Raw genomic sequence first — 24,029 nt, 5'->3', positions numbered from 1 at the left:
CACTACATGGTGTACACAGGTGCTGTCAGACCAACACCACAACCATGGTACAGCACAAGTCAAGTTTGTACAAAACTGAAATCACTGCACTGATTAGCATTGATTCATGTACAATTTGCAACTCCAGTAAAATCCCCGTTATCCAGAATTCAAGCAACCAGCAACTGGTTTTAAAAAAATCGAGGAAAGAAATAAAAATTAAAATAAAAGTTCAAAACTGTAAAAGTAAATGTTCCCCAAAGCAACGCACAAATCCCTTGGTGAAGATGGGACCAAACATTCAGCCAGTAGAGTGCCCCATCGTGCCTCGCCCACAGCAGCTGTCTGAATAAAGCTTCATTAAAGTTGTGTTTCAAATAAGTGGCGTCACCCGGGATGAAGAGCTGCCCAATGCCACTGGGACAATTCTCCCAAAATATCTCCCTGCCTGGTAAGAGTCTTTATCTTTATTAGTACGAAGTATATTAGTAAGGCTTTATCTGTAAATCTGAGTTGGGAGAGAGGGGTGGGTTAATTATGATGGTTGCATGGTGAGCGTAGTGGATAGTGCAATTCTGTTACAGCACCAATGACCTGGGTTCAAAATTTGATTTAAATTTTGTAAGTTACAGGAAATAGCTGATTAAAGTTAACTTTACACAATTAATCATGACAATAGTGATTTTTTTTCAAATTACTTTACATTTTCCACTGTCTTTTGTCTTTTAAACTGTTTATTTTTATTAGGCATTGTAAGAATGAGTCTCAGGCCACCAGAAAATTCACATATCCACCATCCACAATCCCCATAGGTGCTGGAAACCAGGGTTTTTTATTCTGTTGAGAATTGGATTGAGAATGCTCAGCCTCATTTAACTGAAATAGCACATAGATCCCAGGAGGTAAGTAGTGCATCAACTAATCTCCAATAAAATAACTCATTTACATTAAATATAACATTGGATTTTAATGGAGGATTCAGCATCACATCAGATACTTGCATCTTTCAAAGTGCAACTGTCATATCGCCTTGTTTCAATTCACCAAAATGCAAATTAAATATTAAATCTAATGGGCCATTATAGATTTACTGGTGACTTGTGGATCTCCATACAGAGTCTAGTCATGAGAATATATTTCACATTTCATCACAGCTGCTCAATAGATAGAGGCTGTTATGTCGCCTTTGGATTTCTTTGAGACTGTCAGTTGCTTCTACTATTTGGCTTTATGGCCTTGGAACTATCGCAAAGGGAAAATTAGCTTTGGTCGTTAGATTTCAAATCAAAGAAAAATGTGAAGAGTTTAAAAACATGAAATGAATGTGGGAAATACATCAGACCTGGCGAGGAGACAAGTTTACTTAAACCTTTCAAGTAGGGACTTTAGAAAAGAAATAATTTCCAATTAAAAAGAGAATGACCCTGAATTTCCCGAGCATAATATGCAATCCATGCTCTGCTCAGTTAACAGATAAACTCATTCCTTTCTTGAGCAGATTCCATTCTCTAAACTGATCTGTGAGACCCTCTATGGGAGGAATTTTTCCAGTCATAAATCCCACAAAAATGTATTGACAAGACAGTGTAGGCGCATACCTTGGTTTAACCAGCATAAAATGGCTTGAGTGTTCGTGCAGGCACAAAATCAAACATAACAAGGTTTTAAATATTAACACAATGCATATAAATAAAACACTAAATGAAAATATAAATGGAATTGAATTAAATTCACTCAATTTAAAAAAAATATTTTATTTACTGAATTTACTCAGTTAAATCAGATTGATGTAAACTCCCCGAAACTTAATTCTTTCCTCCATTGCTCTACTTCTCCATTGAATTAGATTGAGGAAACCTGTGCAGATGCAACAGGTAATTTTCCAGCATATTGAGCCAAAGATCAACGGAAAAACTGTCCCTCTGTCAAAGCACGATCCAATTGGATAATTCAGCTGCAAGGAAGTTTGTGACTTCCGCTTCGGCACGTCCTTGCACTGGACCCTCAAACTCACTGACATGTGTAGAGATGACCAATGTAGAACCATTTGAAACCATTTGTTTCAAAAAACTCGAGCCAATAATATCACGTAAGCTATCTAAGAAAAAGGTCAAACAAATAGCATGCCATTTGCCAGTGAAGTGAATGTAATAAAAATTCATTGTGAAATTCATCTTTTGGAAGTAAGTAAGTATATATTTGAAGCCCACCAAAGAGAACTGAACATAAATAGGAAGAAAAGGTGATTTAGACTCCAGAACTATCTTGGCCCCAGCCATCAAAAATCCTTCAGTTGGTCAAATCTCAACAACGACTTAATGAAGTGAGTTCCAAAATTCCAGATAAAACTAAAGGAAAAGACCAGTGAAACTGTGGTGAGAGAACACATGGTGGCTATGCATAATGGGAGGAGAAATGATGTAAATAGGTGACCTGATTTTAACAGCTAGGAAAATAGTGAAGATAATTTTAACCTCACTGATTGGAGGAATATGATCATCAATCCGTTTTACACCTGAGCCAATTTTACTCTCATTTACCAGAATCAGTTTCCTGGTATGAAAGTTATGTTCTAATTACCTCATCAGTCATTGCAAGTTGAATAATTTGAAGTGGTAAGCCATTTTCTGCTTAATATTTTCAATCTAATTTTACTTTAATTTGTGAAAACACAATTTTAATTAAGAATAAATAATATCTCCTGATTTTTTTTAAGTGAGTTTAAAACATTAAGAAAAACAAACAAATTCTTAGAACATGAACAAGTACCGATTTATGGTCATTGCTGGCCAAACTTACCCTGAAGTGATGGTAGTTGGATCAATGATATTCATGCCATAATAGGTGAGGTAGCAGATTCCTTTTCCTACAGGTGATTTAGTTGGGATTTTAGGCCTAAAGTAGCAACTTTTGTCTTTAATCACAGCGTCTGCAGACTTTTGCTTTTTACCTCCAACTTTAATCAATTATTCTATCTCCAAAAAGATTTTTAAATTTTTTTTTTAAGACATACAGCATGGTAACAGGCCCTTCTTGCCCACAAACCTGTGCCACCCAATTGACCAACATCTTCCTTATGTTTTGAAGGGTGGAAGAAAACCTGAGCACTCGGAGGAAACCCACACAGACACGGGGAGAAAGTACAAAATCTTTACCAACAGTGCCGATTTGAACCTGGGTCACTGTAATAGCATTGTGCCAACCGTTCTAAATTGTGCCATTTACTTCACAACTTACGGTGGGATTTGAATTCTGATTTTACACTCTGTTAATTTATTACCAAAACCATCATATCATGTCTGATGAAGTGTAATTAGCTTGCCCTCCTTGTGCACGTAAACATTGAAAACAGCCCATCATTAAAAAAGTCTTTTCAATCTAATTATTTCCTCCAGTTTAAAACAGTGGAACCATCTTTGCTTCCCTTGTCCAAAAAGCTCCAGCCATTCCAAAAACAACATTGCACCAACTAAAATATCTTTCCGTTTTACTTCCATTCATTCATTGATTTCAATATTAGGGACATCCATAACTTGGCTCTTGTCCTTCCATGTTAATTGACCATAAACTAGATGATCGACTTTTTGATAATATAATTTGATTTTATCCATATATTCATGCAGCAACACTTTGTTTGCCTATTGATTCTGATCCTAAACTATACATGGTGATCATTCAACATGAGCTGGAGAGTTTGTTTGCAATCTTGGCATTATGAAGCTATTCACTGTTGATATGTGGCTGAATAGATTCTAGTTGTGGTGGTAGAATACGTAAAATAAATGCCACATTTATAAAAGGGAACTGTGGATAATAAAATAAGTAAAATAAGGAAGTGCTTTTTTTTTCACTTTCAATTCATCTCTACAGGCATTCCCAGAAAATAGTACCAAAGGAACAATTTGATGACTGATCCAGATGAATGTTTTTAATGAACTTTGAGCACAGAAGCTACAAAATAAATTTATGAGGTTTAAACTTCCCTGCTCTGAAGCAGGGATTGTTTCTGCAACGCAATTTTTTTTCTTAGTTTTGTTAATTATTGTGGATGAAGAAATGGTGGCACATAGGAGTTAATGTCTTTGCCCTCAGACTTACTGCAAAGGCCTTGTCTTTCAGCTCGACTGCAATTCGGTGTCGCTTCTCAAAGCTCCCAGGTCACAGCACAAGAACAGATGCCAGTAATGTACTTTTGAGGAGTGTATTTGGTCTGGTTCTTATCAGTTTACACTCTTTTGACATTTATGGAAGAGGTTGCCTACATTCTTTTTTACATGATAAATAAAACATTTAACTTTGAAACCTCAAACAGCCTAATACAGGCAGGAATTATGGAGTGTTTAACTTACGCTAACTTTTAATGCATTTTTCACACTATTTCAGTAGATTTATGTTTTTCATTAACCAATCACAAATGTGAAATATAAATCTTACCACAGAACTAGAACTCTATTGTAGATTTCTGTCCAAGTACAAATGTGGGCTTTCATAAATATGAAGTGCAGCAACAATTTGAGAAAGCGACTCTAGTCACTACTACAAACAGTCCAAGCCATCAGAAGTTGAAACAGAGAAGCCCAGAATTTGTTTAGAGAAGGTTTTATTATACATAATGATTCATGAATAAAGGCAATTTCTGATAACAGTACTTAAAGCTATTGAAGAGTCCTGGGATACGTTATCTTTTAAAGTGCTAAGAATTTCATTCATACTGATTTTTAAATTGAAATGGATTTTGAAGTTACTGCCCAGTGAAGAAATCAATGAAAAATGGCAGCACTACTGCTGGTGCAGACCCAGGAGAGCGGGGAGCAGAGACACAGGGCTACTCTGCACGGTCACACAGCCTTGTCCTGATGTGATGGTGATTCTAAATGGCCTGCTAGAGGAACCAATGGTGTTTATTTTTTTAATCGCAACCCTGGAGTCAGTGCCCACCTGAGCTGAGGAGATTACCACAAGGGGTTGTAGACTCCAGGGGAGAAAGGCACCAGAAATGGGGGAAATAGCCCCTGTTGAGAAGAAGGAGCATGGGCGACAACCCGACAGGGAAGGTGATCACTGCAGCAGACCACTGAGGGGCTCAGCGGCTGAAGGACCTTCACAGGCTGTGGGCAACTTGCAATTGAAGGACTCACAGGCTTCAGGTTGCTGGAGACTGGCTTATTAGAACCAGGTGTCAGAATCATATTCTAGAGTGTGCCAAGGACAAAGGGCCTCGGATGCTGAAGGTTCCTGATTGTATCAGAAATTTGGACCTAGAGCTCGGTTTGCTATTGGTTTGAATAGGCATCTGTGCTGCTGCAGAGGCTGGTGGGAGGTGAATCCACGGATACTCTGTGCCTCGGAAGTGACTCTCTTTTCCTTCTCATTCTCTTACTGTTGGGGGTGACTCTTGTATGTGCGACAACAGACAAAAGTTGAAGAATACCATGTACATTACATTTTTATTTATTATGTGACAATAAAAGGAACCTTGAACATTGAAAGGCCTGGCAAAGACATTAGTAATGTGACTTATCAACAATAAGCTCATAACAGGCAATTGGCAGCACTTCAAGGCCATAAAATTTAAATCTCACATAGTTCAAGTACGTTTTGTTCTTGATGTTGTAAATTATGGAATGCTGCAAATGTTGATCATCTGTAGCTGTTAAAAACAAGCAAATATTGGAATAATAAAGAGACTTTGTACATTTGGAAGAGAAATAACTCAATAATTTGGGCTGGTAACATATATTTTGCTTTCAAAATGTGAAACAATGAGATTTTGTACCTTTGTACCCTGTTGTTAATTTTAATTTTTTAAATTTAGACATACAGCCCTTCCAGCCCATGAACCCTTTCTGCCCAATTACACCCAATTATCCTCAACTCCCATACGTTTTGAAGGTTGGGAGGAAACTGGAACACCCAAAGAAAACACAGATTCGGGGAGAAGGTATAAACTCCTCACGGACAACGCCAGATTCAAACCCGGGTCTCTGGTGCTGTAACCGCCATGCTAACCGTGCCATGCAAATATTGTGTCAAACGTTTCATGACACCATTTTATTTGGAGATAATGTTAACTAAGTTGGTACTTGGGACATGGCAAGTAAGTTAATTTCATTGATATTTCCCATCTCTGCTGAGGCATGCTGTGCCTAAGCTGAGAATTCCATTTGGAAGTTAAGATTATCCATTGCAGGCAGCAGGAGGAAAGGTTTGGGTGACAGCCAGATCTGGGGTCAGATATCTGTCCACTTAAATGGGAAAGACATCAGTTGAATCACATTGATTGACTGGGAGATTGAATTGAAGAGCAGGGAGGTTATGCTGCAACTGTTCAACATAATAGTGGGGCCGTATAGAACACTACAGCACAGAAACAGGCCTCTTTAGCCCTTCTAATCTGTGATGAACCATTTTATTTTTGTCTAGTCCCATTGACCTGCACCCAGTCCATAACCCTCCATACCTCTCCCATCTATGTACCTGTCCAAATTCCTCTTAAATGTTAAAAATTAGTCAACAATCACCTCTTCAGCTGGAAGCTCATTCCACAACCCCACCACTCTCTGTGTGAAGACGTTCTCCCAAAACTTTTCCCCTTTCATTCTTAACCCTCTTTCTCTGATTTGTATCTCACCTACCCTCAGTGGAAAAAGACCATCTACATTTACTCTGATATCCCCCTCATAATTTTAAATATCAAATCTTCCCCATTCTTCAATGTGCCAGGGAATAAAGTCCTAACCTGCTTAGCCTTTCCTTGTAACTCAGTTCCTGAAGTCCCGGCAACATCGTACTAAACCTTTTCTCTGCACTCTTTCTATCTTATTAATATCCGTCCCGTAGTTAGGTGACCAAAACTGCACACAATACTCCAAATTTAGCCTCACCAATGTCTTATATAACTTTAACATAACATCCCAACTCCTGTACTAAATACTTTAATATATGAAAGCCAATATGCCAAAAGCGCTCTTTACGCCACTTTCAGGGAATTAGGTATCTGTAATCCCAGATCCCCTTGTTCTACTGAACTCCTCAATATCCTACTATTTACCATGTACGTACTTTCTGCACGAAAACCAACAAGGTCGGGTCAGATACAGCAATGAGCTCTCTGAACCCTTCTCCATTAACAATGGCGTGAAGCAAGGCTGTGTTCTGGCACCAACCCTCTTTTCAATCTTCTTCAGCATGATGCTGAACCAAGCCATGAAAGACCCCAACAATGAAGACGCTGTTTACATCCGGTACCGCATGGATGGCAGTCTCTTCAATCTGAGGCGCCTGCAAGCTCACACCAAGACACAAGAGAAACTTGTCCGTGAACTACTCTTTGCAGACGATGCCGCTTTAGTTGCCCATTCAGAGCCAGCTCTTCAGCGCTTGACGTCCTGCTTTGCGGAAACTGCCAAAATGTTTGGCCTGGAAGTCAGCCTGAAGAAAACTGAGGTCCTCCATCAGCCAGCTCCCCACCATGATTACCAGCCCCCCCACATCTCCATCGGGCACACAAAACTCAAAACGGTCAACCAGTTTACCTATCTCGGCTGCACCATTTCATCAGATGCAAGGATCGACAATGAGATAGACAACAGACTCGCCAAGGCAAATAGCGCCTTTGGAAGACTACACAAAAGAGTCTGGAAAAGCAACCAACTGAAAAACCTCACAAAGATAAGCGTATACAGAGCCGTTGTCATACCCACACTCCTGTTCGGCTCCGAATCATGGGTCCTCTACCGGCACCACCTACGGCTCCTAGAACGCTTCCACCAGCGTTGTCTCCGCTCCATCCTCAACATCCATTGGAGCGCTTACATCCCTAACGTCGAAGTACTCAAGATGGCAGAGGTCGACAGCATCGAGTCCACGCTGCTGAAGATCCAGCTGCGCTGGATGGGTCACATCTCCAGAATGGAGGACCATCGCCTTCCCAAGATCGTGTTATATGGCGAGCTCTCCACTGGCCACCGTGACAGAGGTGCACCAAAGAAAAGGTACAAGGACTGCCTAAAGAAATCTCTTGGTGCCTGCCACATTGACCACCGCCAGTGGGCTGATATCGCCTCAAACCGTGCATCTTGGCGCCTCACAGTTTGGCGGGCAGCAACCTCCTTTGAAGAAGACCACAGAGCCTACCTCACTGACAAAAGGCAAAGGAGGAAAAACCCAACACCCAACCCCAACCCACCAATTTTCCCCTGCAACCGCTGCAATCGTGTCTGCCTGTCCCGCATCGGACTTGTCAGCCACAAACGAGCCTGCAGCTGACGTGGACTTTTTGCCCCCTCCATAAATCTTCGTCCGCGAAGCCAAGCCAAAGAAAAGAACTTTCTTGGTTTATCCTTCCAAAAGGCAACACCTCACACTTGTCTGCATTAAATTCCATCTTCCATTTTTCCAGATGGTCCAGATCCCTCTGCAAGTTTTGAAAACCTTCTTCACTGTCCACAATTCCTCCAATCTTAGAATATGATTCTGACACCTGGTTCCAATAAGCCAGTCTCCAATCTTAGCTTGCTGATCCATTTAACCACATCCAGATTATTGGCATGGATGACAAAGAGCAATCGTCCCAGCACCAATCCCTGAGGCCCTCCACTTGTCACGGACCTCCAGTCTGAGAAACCATCATCAACCACTACTCTCTGGCTTCTTCACTCCAGCCATTGTCGAATCCAGTTGACGACTTCACCACGAAAACCTAGCGTCTAAACCTTCCTGACTAACTTCCCATGTGGGACCTAGTCAAAGGCCTTACTAAAGTCCATGTAGACAACATCCACAGCCTTCCTTTTGTCAACTTTCCTGGTAACCTCCTCGAAAAACTCTATAAGATTGTTTAAACCCGACCTACGATGCACAAAACCATGTTGACTATCCCTAATCGTCCATGGCTATCCAAATAATTGTATATCCAATCTCTTAGAACACCTTCTAATAATTTACCTACTACTGATGTCAGGCTGACCGGCCTATACTTTTGTTGTATCATTGTTTAAAAAAAGGCCTTGTGAGGATGTGGGACATTATCTTGGGCTGACTCATGTTGGGATGTTTTCCCTTTCTCCATTAAGAACCAGGAACTCAGCGTATGACAACTGTTGGGTGGGGGGAGGGGGGGATTGACAGCATTTATTACAATCCCTGCCTCACCCTTCTGCCAGAACTATAGGTTCTATGGCTATAAACATAGTTAAAAATCTGTGCAATGATGAATAACTGGATGAAGTAGTTTTTTCTTGAACATTTTCAAGAATATTAAAGTACGGCAGTTTCCCCCTTATCCGTGGTTTCACTTTCTGCGGTTTCACTTACCTGTGGTCAACCACGGTCCGAAAATGCTAAATGGAAAATTCCAGAAATAAACAGTTCATAAGTTTTAAATTGTGCGCTGTTCTGAATAGCGTGATGAAATCTCACACCATCCTGGCCAGGATGCGAACCATCCCTTTGTCCAGCTGGATACACTACCAGCCTGTTAGTCACTTAGTCGCTGTCTCGGTTTTTTCAGATCGACTGTCGCAGTATCACAGCGCTTCTGTTCAAGTAACCCTTATACATTTATGGAATGTAATACAGGATATTGTTAAAATTGTTATATTTTATTATTAGTTATTGCTGTGGATCTCCTATTATGCTTAGTTTATAAATTAAACTTTATAATAGAGAGGTACGTATAGGAAAAAATATAGTATATACTGTATAGGGTTCGGTACTATCCGTAGATTCAGGATCCACTGGGGGTCTTGGAATGTATGGCCCGCAGATCGGGGTGCACTACTGTATTTCAGACTTCATGCATCTGAAGCTGCTTTTGAATAAATATTCAGAGAGTCTGGAATTCCTAGCTCATTTGCTCAAATCTTCAACATAATGATACATTCAAAAGAAAAGATTCACTCTCTTAATACCCTGTCCAGTGAGAGAGATCTCTGGTGTAATGAGGTGTAATGATGCATTCAGTCATAAAGATCTCCTGCCTACAGCTATGTTCAGAAGTAGAGGTCCTCTGGGTAATAATAGAGATCACCCTGCCTAAAGCTCTGTCTGTGACAGAGGCCGCTTTCGTAATGATGTATACTCCCTATAGAGCTCTCTGGTGTGGTGTAATGTAATGCTCAATTTAATCTGACTGGTAACTATCACAAAAGTCTTTATATCTCAGCTATTTAAATGGATGCCTCAAACTGAGTTATGAGAACAATGGTTCTCACCCACTCCCTGTTGCGCACCCAAATAATGTCTTACTAATCTTGCTCTTGGCATCTCAGAAATAGAGAGGGACTTCAAAGACCATCCTGGAGAACAGGAGAAAAAGGCAAGAAGAATTTGAGGGAACTGTAACTTGCCATATTTTCCATCACCTCCTCGAGTTTGGATACTGATACTAATGTCAGAACCTGGAGAGAAGGGGTATCATCTTCCCCTCACTCCTGATGTCTTTGTTGGTATCAAAGATTACACCTTTAAGAACTTTAGCGATTATAAATAGCACTGAAGAGAATCAGGCATTTTTTTTTAACTTTTTGAAATACTTTTATTAATTTTAAAGTCTAAACAATTGAACCACATAATTAAAATAATTAAAGGGATTTATTTTTGTTTCCAAATATGAACACAATTCAAAAATCGAAAACACATTGGTAATAGTCTATCAAAGCATAACATTGGAAGATAAAAACCAATGCAAGGGAGGAAAGAAAGAAAAGATAAGATTAAAAATTATTTTCAAGAATGTTATAGCAGTTCTTTTTATTAAAAATGTTTACATTTTTCTTCTCTTCTCCTTCGATGATGCTTTTTATCAATGTTTACATTATTTACAGTTGAACAAAACAGTTATCTACTATCAAAATCAAAATTAAAAAAAATCTCAAACAAAAAAAGGAGGAAAGAAACCTTATAAACCAAAACCCCAAGGTTTTAAGAAAAAGAATTTGTGGGAATTAGGTGACACCAACCTGGAACCAGATAGCAGAGCACCCAAGCAACTAAACACCCGAATTCTTTAGGTTATAATAATAGTCCATAAATGGACCCTACATCTTTTGGAAATTAATATTTGAATCTTTAATAGCATATCTAATTTTTTTAACAATATTCTTACAGCTGTTTATGCCAATATAAAACAGAGAAACTTAAACAATGATATTATTTGGACTGACCAAGTAGTTTAGACATGGAGCACTCTTCTCTTTAATATTGCACTGCTACATAGCCTGTAACATTTGTGAGGGTTACGTACTTACTAGACCTCATTCATTATCTTTGCTTTCCTAGTCTCAATGTTGAGAAAATAATTATGGAATAACTATTTATTTTGCAAAAGTTACATCACGTCCACCATTAGCTTGTTCACTGAAGATTCACCCACAGTAGAAAGTTAATTCCAACTGCTAAAAGTTTTCACAAAATATAGAACCAAATATAATGTCAATGGTTGTGAAATATTCACTCGCTTATCACCAGTCCTTCAGTCAGATGGACATATGAGCTTAAGTTTATTTTTATTGTCATTGATAACACTGGACAATGTAGATTTTGTTTCCATAACACTTTTGGACGTATTTTATGGATGTTGAGCTCCTTATTACAAAAAATCACCTTAAAATTTCTTATAGTAACCTTTTTTAGATACCTGTATAACTTATTTTTGTGATTTCCTCTTGTATTTTAAGTCAACTTTAAGCAGACAAAACCATGATCTGCAACATGTCATTGAAAATTAATTTTCTGTATTCACACTTGGACGTCTTTCCTGCTGATGTTGGTGATGAACATGGTGAAAGGTTTCACCAGGGCATTGTGACCATGGAAAAGTGGTATCAGGGAAACTGGGATCCATCAATGCTGGCCGACTATTGTTGGACACTGACACAAGAGGCATCAGATGCTGAGTACAGATGAAAATCAGGCCAGTTGAACTAACACCATGTGTCAGCATCATTATGTAATTAAACATGCTAAATTCAATAAAAGTTAATTGAATGTTTCTCCAACTTCCTATGAGATGCAGCAGATTTGTGTTGAGCTTAAAGTTATCTATCATAATCTCCCATGATTTTTCAGGAAGCAAATCTCTTGGGGGCGGGGGCGGGGGGGGGGGGGGAATTGTGCAGTGTAATAGGAGAGAGAAAATTCATCCAACACACTGTGTTAAATGAAAAATGCAGAAAATCACTTCATTCAACTGGCCAATCTTCAAACAAGCCAATAACCTGCGAGGCAAACTTAAAGTACAATAAGCTATTCTTGATCCTATCATTCACCTCTCAACTAAATGCAATACACAAGCGAAAGAGAGACAGAGACAGAGGAAGGGAGAGAGAGAGAGAGAGAGAGAGAGAGAGAGAGAGAGAGAGAGAGAGAGAGAGAGAGAGAGAGAGAGATGCAGCAGGTCAAACTCAGTATGCCCTCATCACACACCATCATCTACAGATTTTCTTGCTTATTCCTCAACTGAATGCTTCTTCTCTAAAGCTGCTTTCAGGTGGCCAGAATACCCCAATATTAAGCCGCATATTCTACCTGAATGCGGCTGTCGAGAGGTCTCCTGAAAGTGCAAAATCCAGCCCTGGCGAGTACTCACCCAACTTTCCTCGGGGAGGTATAATCTCCGCATCTGAGCAGTCCCCCGGGGCACCTGAAAGCTGCAGCCTAAAAGCGACTGCTAGGGGGAAGATTGATGTTAATCAGCCGGCAACCCAACTCCCTGCACCTGACAGCCCCCACCAACCCCCCACCCTGCTGCCTGACAGCCCCCTTCCCCACTGCCCCTCCCCCCACCCCCCAGCGCGGGACGTTGAGGCTGGGGTGGCCAGTGTGGGACTGCAGGGCAGGGGTGGCTATTGTGGGACCATGGCCACAGTCGACAGGAGCCGGCGTTCACTCCAAGGCACCTCTCCTGCAGCTGGTGCTTTCAGGTGCCAGAGCAGCGCCTTCAGCACTGCCACCTGAAAGTCCATTCGAACACACCCACTGGCGCTTCCGCAGGCGCATTCTCATAGCGATTGCACCTGAAAGCAGGTTCAATCGCACCTCATTTTACCCATTTATTATTAATGATTTTTACAACTTAAAATTGATTTCAATCAGTATATAGGACTTTTTTACCTTCTGTCCTCATCTGTAATTGTGACTGCTGAGCGAGTAGTATCTTAAAAGAGGTAATTGAGATGGATGTATTGGTTGAAGTTATACGTCAGTTAATAATTCTAACTGTGGAACATGGAAATATTCTAAACAAATCTGAATTGAAATGAACTTAGGTGCATTAAGTTGTATACATCTAAACACAGATTGAAATAGTTATGAAATATAAGTGTACTGACTGACAGTAAAATTTTGATGCTCTAAACAATGCATCAAGAGATTGCGATGTTTTGTGGCTGCAAAGCTCGGGCATGTCCACGATATTGATTCGGAAATTCCAAAAGCACATTCCTATTGTTCCTAGTTGATCCTAAGGGCTTCCTATCAATCAGCTAACTCAATGAACAGAATAAATGTTCTACCACCTGATGAGAGAAGGAGTCACTCCACGACATCCAAAGGGAAGGAATTAAATAAGTGATCACATAAGAAATAAAATGGTAAGAATCGGTCCACATTATTGAAGTACTCAAAATATGAATTTAAATGGTATTGTGATAAATCCGGAAGTTTAAAATTTATGCAGGGCAATGATCTGATTTGTTTTAGCATTTATCATATTACTGTGGTATTTGCAGCTTGTAAAGCTGATACATCGCACTAGTTTGTACCAGTAGGTAGAACTCCAGGTGTGCAGCTGAACTTTCCGACAGTTCCAGGCAAGTGAGTTTCTGGATCATCATCAGATTTCAATTTCAAGACACTAGTTTCTTTCTAAAACTTATCTTCAAAACCCTCTGAAAAGAGGAAACAGCAGCATGTTGCAATCTTACATGGAAGGCTCCAACGAGCACAAATGGTACATTACATCACTGCTATCAGAGATACTTAGATTATGCATACACATATTTCATTGTAGATCGGCACACTCCTGAGATGTAAGTTTAAAGAGTAAGATGAATGCTTTCATTCGAAGGTTATGAGCTCACTCCAGCAGCACATATACTAAAATTGGAATGATACAGAGAAGATTAGCATGGAGGACACACAAATTCGTGAAGCGTTCCATATTTTTAAAACATAGAACGTTGTTGCCATTTCAACCACTGGGAGGATAGCCTTTTACTTTGAGCAGCTGTGAAATCTCAATTAAATAGTAAATGAAATTGAATCTTTTTTGGATCAACCTACAAATTTTCCCATTCACCTGGTTCGAGAAAAGGCAGATTGAACTTGTAGCTCCTTCTCCCTTAGCATTCTTAATCCAGCAATAATCGAAGGTGGTAGGTGAGTGACTGCTGAGTTGTGGTAAGTGGCAGAAATAATACAGATGTTTCCCTTTGCATTTTATTGGTAAGTTGAAATCTTGGTAGCACAATGACAGTTTGTATGTGCCACCCAGTGTGTAAAAGCTGATAGTGAGTGTGGTGAGAGTCGATCTCCATCCAACATCTGGCCATATATGGTTGAGTATAAATGCCTCTTTCTCTTTGACATTCCTGTTATATGCCTGTGTTATATGGGTATAAACCAAGAGTTGCAGGTCTACCATTGAACTCCATACTGTTCAACAAATCAAAAAGTCATACAGCATGGAACCAACCCTTCAGCGCAACTCATCCATGCAACCAAGATAAATCACATCTGTCTGCATTGAGGGAAAAAGTTGCCCTTCAGATCCCTCTTTAATTTCTCCTCTCTCATTTATACCCTCTAGTGCTAGAATTCTCTACCCTGGGCAAAAGACTGAGCATTTATTTTATTGATGTTCCTGATGATTTTATAGACCTCATCCACAGCTTCCTATGCTCCGGTGGGGAGGGAGGTGGGGGGGGGGGGGTGGGGGGAGCAGCCTATCTAACTTCTCGCCATATCCAAACTTGCTCAACGTAAAAGTCGGATACGATAAAGTTCAGATGTTTGAGACTTGCAACAATCACGCAATTGCAAGCCATGGCTAATAAAGCTACCATTGTGAGCAACAGCTCATATGATCCCTGTCTCATCCAACATACCATATGTCTCATTTGTATAGGACAAATCCTGGAATTTCCACCTAAAATGTTGGTTTTGATTGATACCCTTTGTATAAGTCAACTCCACCACGCCCCCCCCCCCCCCCCCCCGCTCAAATCTGGCACTTACTGCTGACCAGTGCAAAGCAAATCACAATATTTTAATAACAAAAGGTTTAAAATTTATATGGATATTTTAAAATAAATAACTGTTGCCTCCTGTCTTCTTTGGCTTGGCTTCGCGGACGAAGATTTATGGAGGGGGTAAAAAGTCCACGTCAGCTGCAGGCTCGTTTGTGGCTGACAAGTCCGATGCGGGACAGGCAGACACGGTTGCAGCGGTTGCAGGGGAAAATTGGTTGGTTGGGGTTGGGTGTTGGGTTTTTCCTCCTTTGCCTTTTGTCAGTGAGGTGGGCTCCTGTAACAGGCAGTTTAAAGCCTATACAGAGCAGTCAGCAATCTGATTGGGCGGCTGGACCCCTCGGAGGAGTGTTTAGTCTTCACAAATGACTAACAGGACATGCACGAGATTGCATCGGAGCCAGCAGGAAGATAGTGCTGCAACTTCATTGTCAAGGTAAGAATTTTGGTCTATAGGATGACCCCAATTTTAAGGTCAAAATATTCAGTTTTGCAAGATCGTCCTATACAGTATTTCTGTGAGCCACACGTTGTACGTCAAAGAGCCACATATGGCTCACAAGCTGCAGTTTGGTCACCCCTGCTATAGCTCAAACCTCCTTTCCTTGCACCCCTTCCAGCTTATTTATATCCTCCCTACAGCTGGGTAACCAGACTGCACACACTACTCCAATTGTGGCCTCACCAACACCTTGTACAGTTATAACATTAGCAATCAATTTTTGTACTTAATACTCAGCCTAATGAAGGCGAGCCTGCCAAATGCCTTCTTTCCAACCCTGCCCACCTGAGTTGCAACTTTCTTCCATTCCCAATATATATTTGGTTGATATGACACAAAAGCAGATTCTGAAAGGAAGATGAATCTTTTTCCTCGAGCAAAATTTTATTACAGTTTCTGTGAGACAATAAAATGCGTGCAATGTGTTTTGTCCCACAGCTAATCGTTTTTTTATTCTTTGCTCTCACAATTTCACCAAATATCTACTTATGTTTTGGCATGACTGACTTATTGCACTGTCCACTGATTGTGAGTGCTATTATGGAAGGGAGAATGCTTGTTCTGACCTCTATCTTAAAAAATGCCACTCATCCCTGTAGCACAAAAACATACCTAATAAAAAATTATTCAAATAGAAATGATTAGACCATTAGCATTAACCAGAATGGATCAAATGGTCAATAAAATATTTTATTACTGATTTTAAAATTATATTTTATGGCAAAACCCCTTCGAGGATACATCTCGATTCTTACCATGAAAAGCCATTTTTCCTTTATGCCTCTGGATATTCGTTTAAAATTCAATGTAGGTTATTAACTTACCGATGTGTAACTGAATTAGATTGTTTGAAACCGCTTTGAGCACTCTGACAAAGGTAGAGTTGACATAGATGATTATGCTTGATTAGGAACTGAATTCTAGTGTTGAAAATGTTACAGAGTTTACAAGCAAAACTAGGGTCAGCAAATGGGAGTGAGTTTTTTTATTGATAATTACTTGTTAAAGAGAACACTGATATTCATGAAACCTAGGTAAGAAGAGGTGTGTGTGTGTGAGATAAAGAATGAGAGAGTGCATGTGAGAGAGAGAGCGAGAGAGAAAGATTTAATCAAATCACTCACTCACCACCAAACATTTGGACACTTCCCAAAAATCCCATACTATCTTAAACAGACAGGGTTGTCTGATGCCAAATTTCCTTGAATGCAACCAGCTTCTCCAACTGTTGCCAAGGTTGAATGGTTTGTGAGCAGCTTTTGGCATTCAATAATAATCTGGAAAAAGAAAACATTGAATTTATTTATCATTTGAGTTAAATCAAGACCATTTCTTTCCAATAGATTAATTTCAGGGAACACCTAAATGCGATGAATTTTGGTCTCCTCTTGGACAACAGTTCTCAGTGGAAGACCACGTTATGACTGTCTCAAAGAAAACATCTGTGGGGGAAGAAACTTAACCTCAAGATTATCCTCAGTAGCTCAAGACCAATTGTGAAATATATTAATGAAACAGATATCGTACTTCTTTCTGAGCTTCCATAAGATTGAATTTCAAAAGCTGAGTTCATTATGCTATACATTATACTAAGTAAAGATTATACCATTGTGTAATACCAAATAATTATGTATTTCTGTGCATGTACAGTGTGTCTAAGTTCCACTAAACCAAGGATGCTTAAATGTATCGATACATATCCCATCAACTACTATCAGGAATAGTCACCTTGAACCAGCCTGTTTGAAATGACACCTGAAACCTTCACAATACAATAACACTGCCTCTTTAACACATGATTGTGAATCACGATTACATTTTGGCTTTAACTTCCAAAGCGATAGCATAGTTAGCTTAGCAATTAGTGCAGCGCTATTACAGTTCTAGCGACCCGGGTTTCAAATTTGGCGCTGTCTATAAGAGGTTTGAACACTCTCCCTGTGATCTTGCGTGGGTTTCCTCCAAGTGCTCCAGTTTCCTCCCACCCCCCCAAAAACATATGGGGTTTGGAGGCTAACTGGTATATATAGGAGGCACGGGCTCATGGGCCTGAATGGTCTGTCACCATGCTGTAAATCTAAATTCTTAAATGGATGATTATATAATTGAAGGAGCAAAAGGTTATTAACTCATTTGATATGTTTAATAATCATTTTATGAATGTTCTCTTGGGGGAGGTGGGGGAATACATGATCTGTTCCTTTAGCTAACATGTATCATACTGGGTGGGTCACGTCTCCAGAATGGAGGACCATCGCCTTCCCAAGATCGTGTTATATGGCGAGCTCTCCACTGGCCACCGTGACAGAGGTGCACCAAAGAAAAGGTACAAGGACTGCCTAAAGAAATCTCTTGGTGCCTGCCACATTGACCACCGCCAGTGGGCTGATATCGCCTCAAACCGTGCATCTTGGCGCCTCACAGTTTGGCGGGCAGCAACCTCCTTTGAAGAAGACCGCAGAGCCCACCTCACTGACAAAAGGCAAAGGAGGAAAAACCCAACACCCAACCCCAACCAACCATTTTTCCCCTGCAGCCGCTGCAACGGTGTCTGCCTGTCCCGCATCGGACTTGTCAGCCACAAACGAGCCTGCAGCTGACGTGGACTTTTACCCCCTCCATAAATCTTCATCCGCGAAGCCAAGCCAAAGAAAAAAATAAAGCTAGAATATTATCAGATTGTTCTCCACTCTTAATGACTTGTTTGATTCCTGAGAAAGAAGATTTGATTTATAGGTGGCAATTTAAATCTATGTTGTTAAAGAGAGGTGATGTTTTTCTGATTTTATAAGAGAACAAATTCAATTTTTCTTAGAGATTAATTCTAATTCAGTGAATAGCAAGTTTATTTTGTGGGATGCATTAAAAGCATATTTGAGAAGTCAGATAATAACAAAATTAAGAGAGAGTTTACAAGAGAAATTAACTAGTTGGAACAGAAACAGAAAAGATTTACAGAGAGGGGCTTCAGAATAAAAAAGGAGACAATTAATCAATTAATCCACAAAATTACTTCAGTATAATACAATTCAGACATAGAAATGAAAAACTGACAATGAGAACAAAAGAGAGGTATTGGGAGAAAGGGATCAGAAAGTCCTTGCATGGCAATTAAAAGCTGAACAAATTTCTAGAATAATTAATGTGGTTCAGAAAAATTCTAATAAAATTACTTATAAACCTCAAGAAATTAATGATTCATTTAAAGATTTTTACTTTAAATCATATCAATTTGAATCAGGTCAAGACGAAAATAAATTTACCTAGATCAACTAATGAGAAACAAAGAGATTTAGATGCACCATTTACCGAAAGAGAAGTCAGTGAGGTCTTGGATTCACTACAAAGTTTAAAAAAATCACCCAAGGGGTAGATAGTTTATCTACCAGAGTTTTATAAGAAATTTAAGGATCTGTTGATTTCTCCTTTTATGGAGTTGTTAAATCAGGCAGTGGAATCACATTCTCTCCTGGATACTTTTTAATTGCAATTATCACCTTTAAAACCATACTTTCTCATATGGTTCTGCTAAATATAAAAAAGTATCCCGAATAACTTCATCATATAAGCCAATCTCTTTATTAAATGTGGATTACAAAATTGTTGCAAAGATTTTGGCAAATAGACTAGCTAAACACTTAGCAAAATTAATGCATATGGGCCAGACAGGTTTTGTGAAAAAGCAACAAGCAACAGATCATTTTGCAAGATTGATTAGCTTAACCCATTTGGCTCGGAAAGGAGAAATTTAAGGCTGCTGGTAGCCTTGGATGCAGAAAAGGCATTTGATAGACTTGAATGGAACTTTTTGTTTAAAGTCTTGGTTAAATTTGGTCTGGGGTCTTTATAAATTGGGTTAAGGTGCTATATAAAAAGCCCAGAACAAAAGCTGTGACAAATTGACAAGTTTCTGTACCTTTTCAATTGACTAGGTCAAATAGACAAGGCTACACTTTGTCACCAGCTTTATTTATTTTAACAACAGAACTCTGATATTATAGATGATTTGAATAGATGGAGCATGTTACCAATAAAATTAATTGGTAGCGTAAGCTGTATTAAGATGAATATTTTTCCTAGATTACAATACCTTTTTCAATCCATTCCAATTTCAATTCCTCAAAAATTTTAAGGATTTAGATATGAATATAAGGACATTTTAATGGAATGGTAAAAGGGGAAGAGCTTCTTTGGAAAGATTAACTTGGAAGTTTGATTTGGGAGGCTTGAAACTCGCTAATTTCAAAATTATTATAGGGCTGCCTATATGAGATTCATCAATGTATTGTTTAAATTAGAGAAAAAAATCTGCTTGGGTAGATAATTAACTCAATAAAATAGGAGAAATTATTTCACAAGATTTTATTTATAAATGGAATTCTAAATTGTTGACTGGGGTTAGAAATACCCCTATTTTGAAACATTTGATTGAGATCTGGAGTAAGATGATAAAGAAATAAGTTCAAGAGGTCTATTGTCAAGAAAGATACTTTCAGCATAGAATTAACATTCCATTTTCTATAGGTAGCCAAATCTTTAAGGATATGGTCACATCAGGGTATTAAAAATATTGAGGATGGTTTTGAAAGATGTCAATTTTTGAGTTTTTTTGAAAATTTTATTTATTAATCATGATAACTCATACAATAAAAATAAAATAAGAAAAACATAATACATTCATGATATTTTTTTATAAATGATACCCCTACACTAACCTACCCACTTCTCCCCACCCCCTCAATTTCTGACCTTTGAACAAATGAAAAATAAAATTAATATATCTGATCTTTTTTAATAGTAATAAATTTATCTCAGCAATGTATATTTTGTTACAAAAGGGATATTCTAAAGAGATGCAGAAGAGATGGAAAGTTAATTTTAATAGGTAAATAGATGTGCGAAATAGGATGCAGTTGTGTAGGTATAGTATGTCAAATACGATTAATGTTAGATACAGGTTGGTGCAGTATAATTTCTTACCATCAGTTACACCTCACCCCGCAAAAGTTATATAAATTGAAGATGTGGACAAGAGGTTGGTATCATTTTGCATTCAACTTGGCAGTGTCCTAAAGTAAAACATTTCTAGCTTGATGTGAGTGATTTTGTAGAACAAATAATGGATCAAATTCCCGCAGGATCCAATGCTATTTCTGTTCGGTAATATTAAAGGTATTACACCTAAATTAAAATTGAATAGGTATCAAATAAAGTTTGTAAAAATTGCCTTAGAAATGTATTTCTTTAACTTGGAAATCAGATACAGACTTAGGAATGGAGAGATGGAATGCGGAAATTCGTAGTTGTATACCACTTGAGAAAATTACATATAGTTTAAAGAAAAGATAACATATAGATTGGAAAATATGGCACCCATATTTGCAGAGAGTTGGAATGAATATTAAATCATTTCTCTGGTAACCTCAATCCTTGTTGACCTTTATTTGATGATAAATATGATTTCTGGAAAAAGGACTCGATGGACAATCTCCAGCCTTTCTTCTTACATCTTATATCTCTTTCATTCTTCTTTCATAGAAACATAGAATCATAGAAGATAGGAGCAGGAGTAGGTCATTCGACCCTTCGAGCCTGCTCCGCCATTCAACGAGATCATGACTGATCTTAAAGTTCAGTACCCCGTCCCCGCCTTCTCTCCGTAACCCCTAATTCCCTTATACTGAAGAAATATATCTAATTCCCTCTTAAATATATTCAATGAACCTGCCTCTACTGCTCTCTGTGGCAATGAATTCCATAGATTCACCACCCTCTGGGTAAAGAAATTCCTCCTCATCTCGGTTCTAAATGGTTTGCCTATTATCCTCGAACCATGGCCCCGGGTTCTGGATTCCCCCACCATCGGAAACATCCCTTCCGCAACCATTCTGTCCAGTCCTGCCAGAATTTTATATGTCTCTATGAGATCCCCTCTCAATCTTCCAAACTCCAGCGAGTACAATCCCAATTTGCGCAATCTTTCCTCATAAGTCATTCCTGCCATTCCAGGTATCAGCCTGGTGAATCGCCTCTGCACTCCCTCCATTGCAAGAACATCCTTCCTTAGATAAGGTGACCAAAACTGCACACAATACTCCAGGTGGGGTCTCACCAAGGCCCTGTACAGCTGCAGTAAGGTATCCTTGTTCCTATACTCAAACCCTCTTGATATGAAGGCCAACATACCATTTGCCTTTTTAACCGCCTGCTGTACCTGCATGCTCGCCTTCAGAGACTGGTGTACAAGTACCCCTAGGTCTCTCTGCACTTCCCCATCTCTTAATCTATTGCCATTCAAATAATAATCTGCCCTCCGGTTTGTATTACCAAAGTGGATAACCTCACATTTATCCACATTGTAGTGCATTTGCCATGTATCTGCCCAGTCCCCCAATTTATCCAAATCACACTGGAGCTTCCTGACCCCCTCTTCAGTGCACACAACCCCTCCTAGCTTAGTGTCATCTGCAAATTTGGAGATATTAGATCATTAATGTAAATTGTGAACAGCTGGGGTCCCAGTACAGATCCCTGTGACACCCCACTGGTCACCGCCTGCCACTCAGAAAACGAGCCATTTAGCCCAATTCTCAGTCTTCTACCTGCCAGCCAGTTCTCAATCCACATCAATACCTTGCCCCCAATCCCATGAGCCTTGATTTTGCATGCCAATCATTTATGTGGGACCTTATCGAAGGCCTTTTGGAAATCCAGGTACACCACATCCACTGGCTCTCCCCCATCTATTTTACCTGTCACCATCTCAAAGAATTCCAATAGTTTTGTCAAGCAAGATTTACCTTTTGTAAATCCATGTTGACTCTGTCCGATCCCTTCTCTGCTAGTCATATGCTCCGCTATTACATCCTTAATAATGGATTCCATCATTTTGCCCACTACTGATGTAAGGCTCACTGGCCTATAATTCCCCGTTTTTTCTATACTCCCCCTTTTTAAATAGTGGGGTAACATTAGCTACCCTCCAATCCATGGGTACTGATCCTGAGTCTATCGAGTTCTGGAAAATAATTCTTAAAGCATCCGCTATTTGAATGTCCACTTCTTTAAGTACCCTAGGATGTAGATTATCAGGCCCTTGGATTTATCGGCCTTCAATCCCTTCAATTTCCCTAAGACCATGTCCTTAGAGATACTGATTTCTTTCAGTTCCTCCCTTGCATTAGTCTCTATGTTTCCCAACATCCTTGGGAGGTTATTTGTATCCTCTCTTGTGAAAACAGAACTAAAGTAAGAATTTAATTGGTCTGCCATTTCCTTATTCCCCATTATATATTCCCCTGATTCTGACTGCAAGGGACCTACTCTGGATTTCACCAATCTGTTCCTCTTCACATATCTATAAAAGCTTTTGCAGTTGGTTTTTATGTTTGCCGCAAGATTACTTTCATAATTTATTTTTGCCCTCTTGATTAATCCCTTTGTCCTCATTTGCTGCATCTTGGGGCTTTAGGAGGAAGGGCTGGGAGGAGTGGGAGATGTATATATATATATATATATATATACCTCATTTATCATGGATTAGACTATTTAAAAGATTTGAATTATTAATTTTATTTGGTGGTTAAAAAATAAACAAAATATTCAAAGAAAAAAATATGCTGACTCTTTGACGGTCACCACCCAATCCAAACTGAGTGAATTACTCCTCCACTCCTATCCTGTCCTGACATTCAATAAGTATTATGAATAAAGAATGTCACATTCCTTCCTGGCACAGAGAATGCCTCATCACATATAGAACAATCCCTTGCCCTTTTCATATTCTCAGAAAGAAACTTCAAACTGTTTTCACTATAATACAGCTGGGTATTTAACAATGCAAATCCATCGATCCACCCTCTTGGGAACATATGCCTGAGGCTTAAGGTGTGCCTATGCATCTGTCAGCATTGAGAAATCGTGAGAAAAATCATCTCAAACTTCAAAGGCAAATTTATATTCGTGCAATGTTTTAGATGAAGTCATGCATTCTGGAGTACTTTAGCAATGACCACGGCATGAAAGTAAACATGTATTGATTAAAATGGTACCTTAATGTCTAAAAATGGGGCTCAAATCTCAAAAGACTGTAAATGGTAACAAAAAGAGGTGAGAAGTTCAATGGTACTTGTGACATGCTGCATATATTAACAGCAACCACATGAAGAATCAAATTTACATTCCACTTAATAACCAAAATTATGTCTAAAAAATTCTTTGCCTGTTGCATACTTTCTAGTCATGTCTGAAAGCTAATAATTCTTATTTAATGAAGCATAATTGTTTAAAGTCTAAGTGAA

At 39.2% G+C, this 24,029-nt stretch overlaps 1 long non-coding RNA gene and 1 pseudogene across 1 annotated transcript; both read left to right on the top strand.

Moving 5' to 3' along the window:
• The first annotated feature begins 325 nt into the window (after positions 1 to 325).
• Positions 326 to 3,772, top strand: LOC138756602 (uncharacterized). The gene is made up of 3 exons (XR_011353187.1): positions 326 to 430; positions 727 to 881; positions 3,067 to 3,772. It is a non-coding gene; the product is annotated as an uncharacterized lncRNA (long non-coding RNA).
• Positions 3,773 to 14,052: 10,280 nt separating this feature from the next.
• On the top strand, positions 14,053 to 14,146 carry LOC138759707 (U6 spliceosomal RNA; annotated as a pseudogene).
• Positions 14,147 to 24,029: the final 9,883 nt, after the last annotated feature.

This window comes from Narcine bancroftii, chromosome 3, assembly GCF_036971445.1.
Source record: "Narcine bancroftii isolate sNarBan1 chromosome 3, sNarBan1.hap1, whole genome shotgun sequence".
Classification (NCBI taxonomy): Eukaryota; Metazoa; Chordata; class Chondrichthyes; order Torpediniformes; family Narcinidae; genus Narcine; species Narcine bancroftii.
The sequence above is the reverse complement of the archived record's forward strand: the minus strand, read 5'-3'. Positions and strand labels throughout refer to the sequence as shown.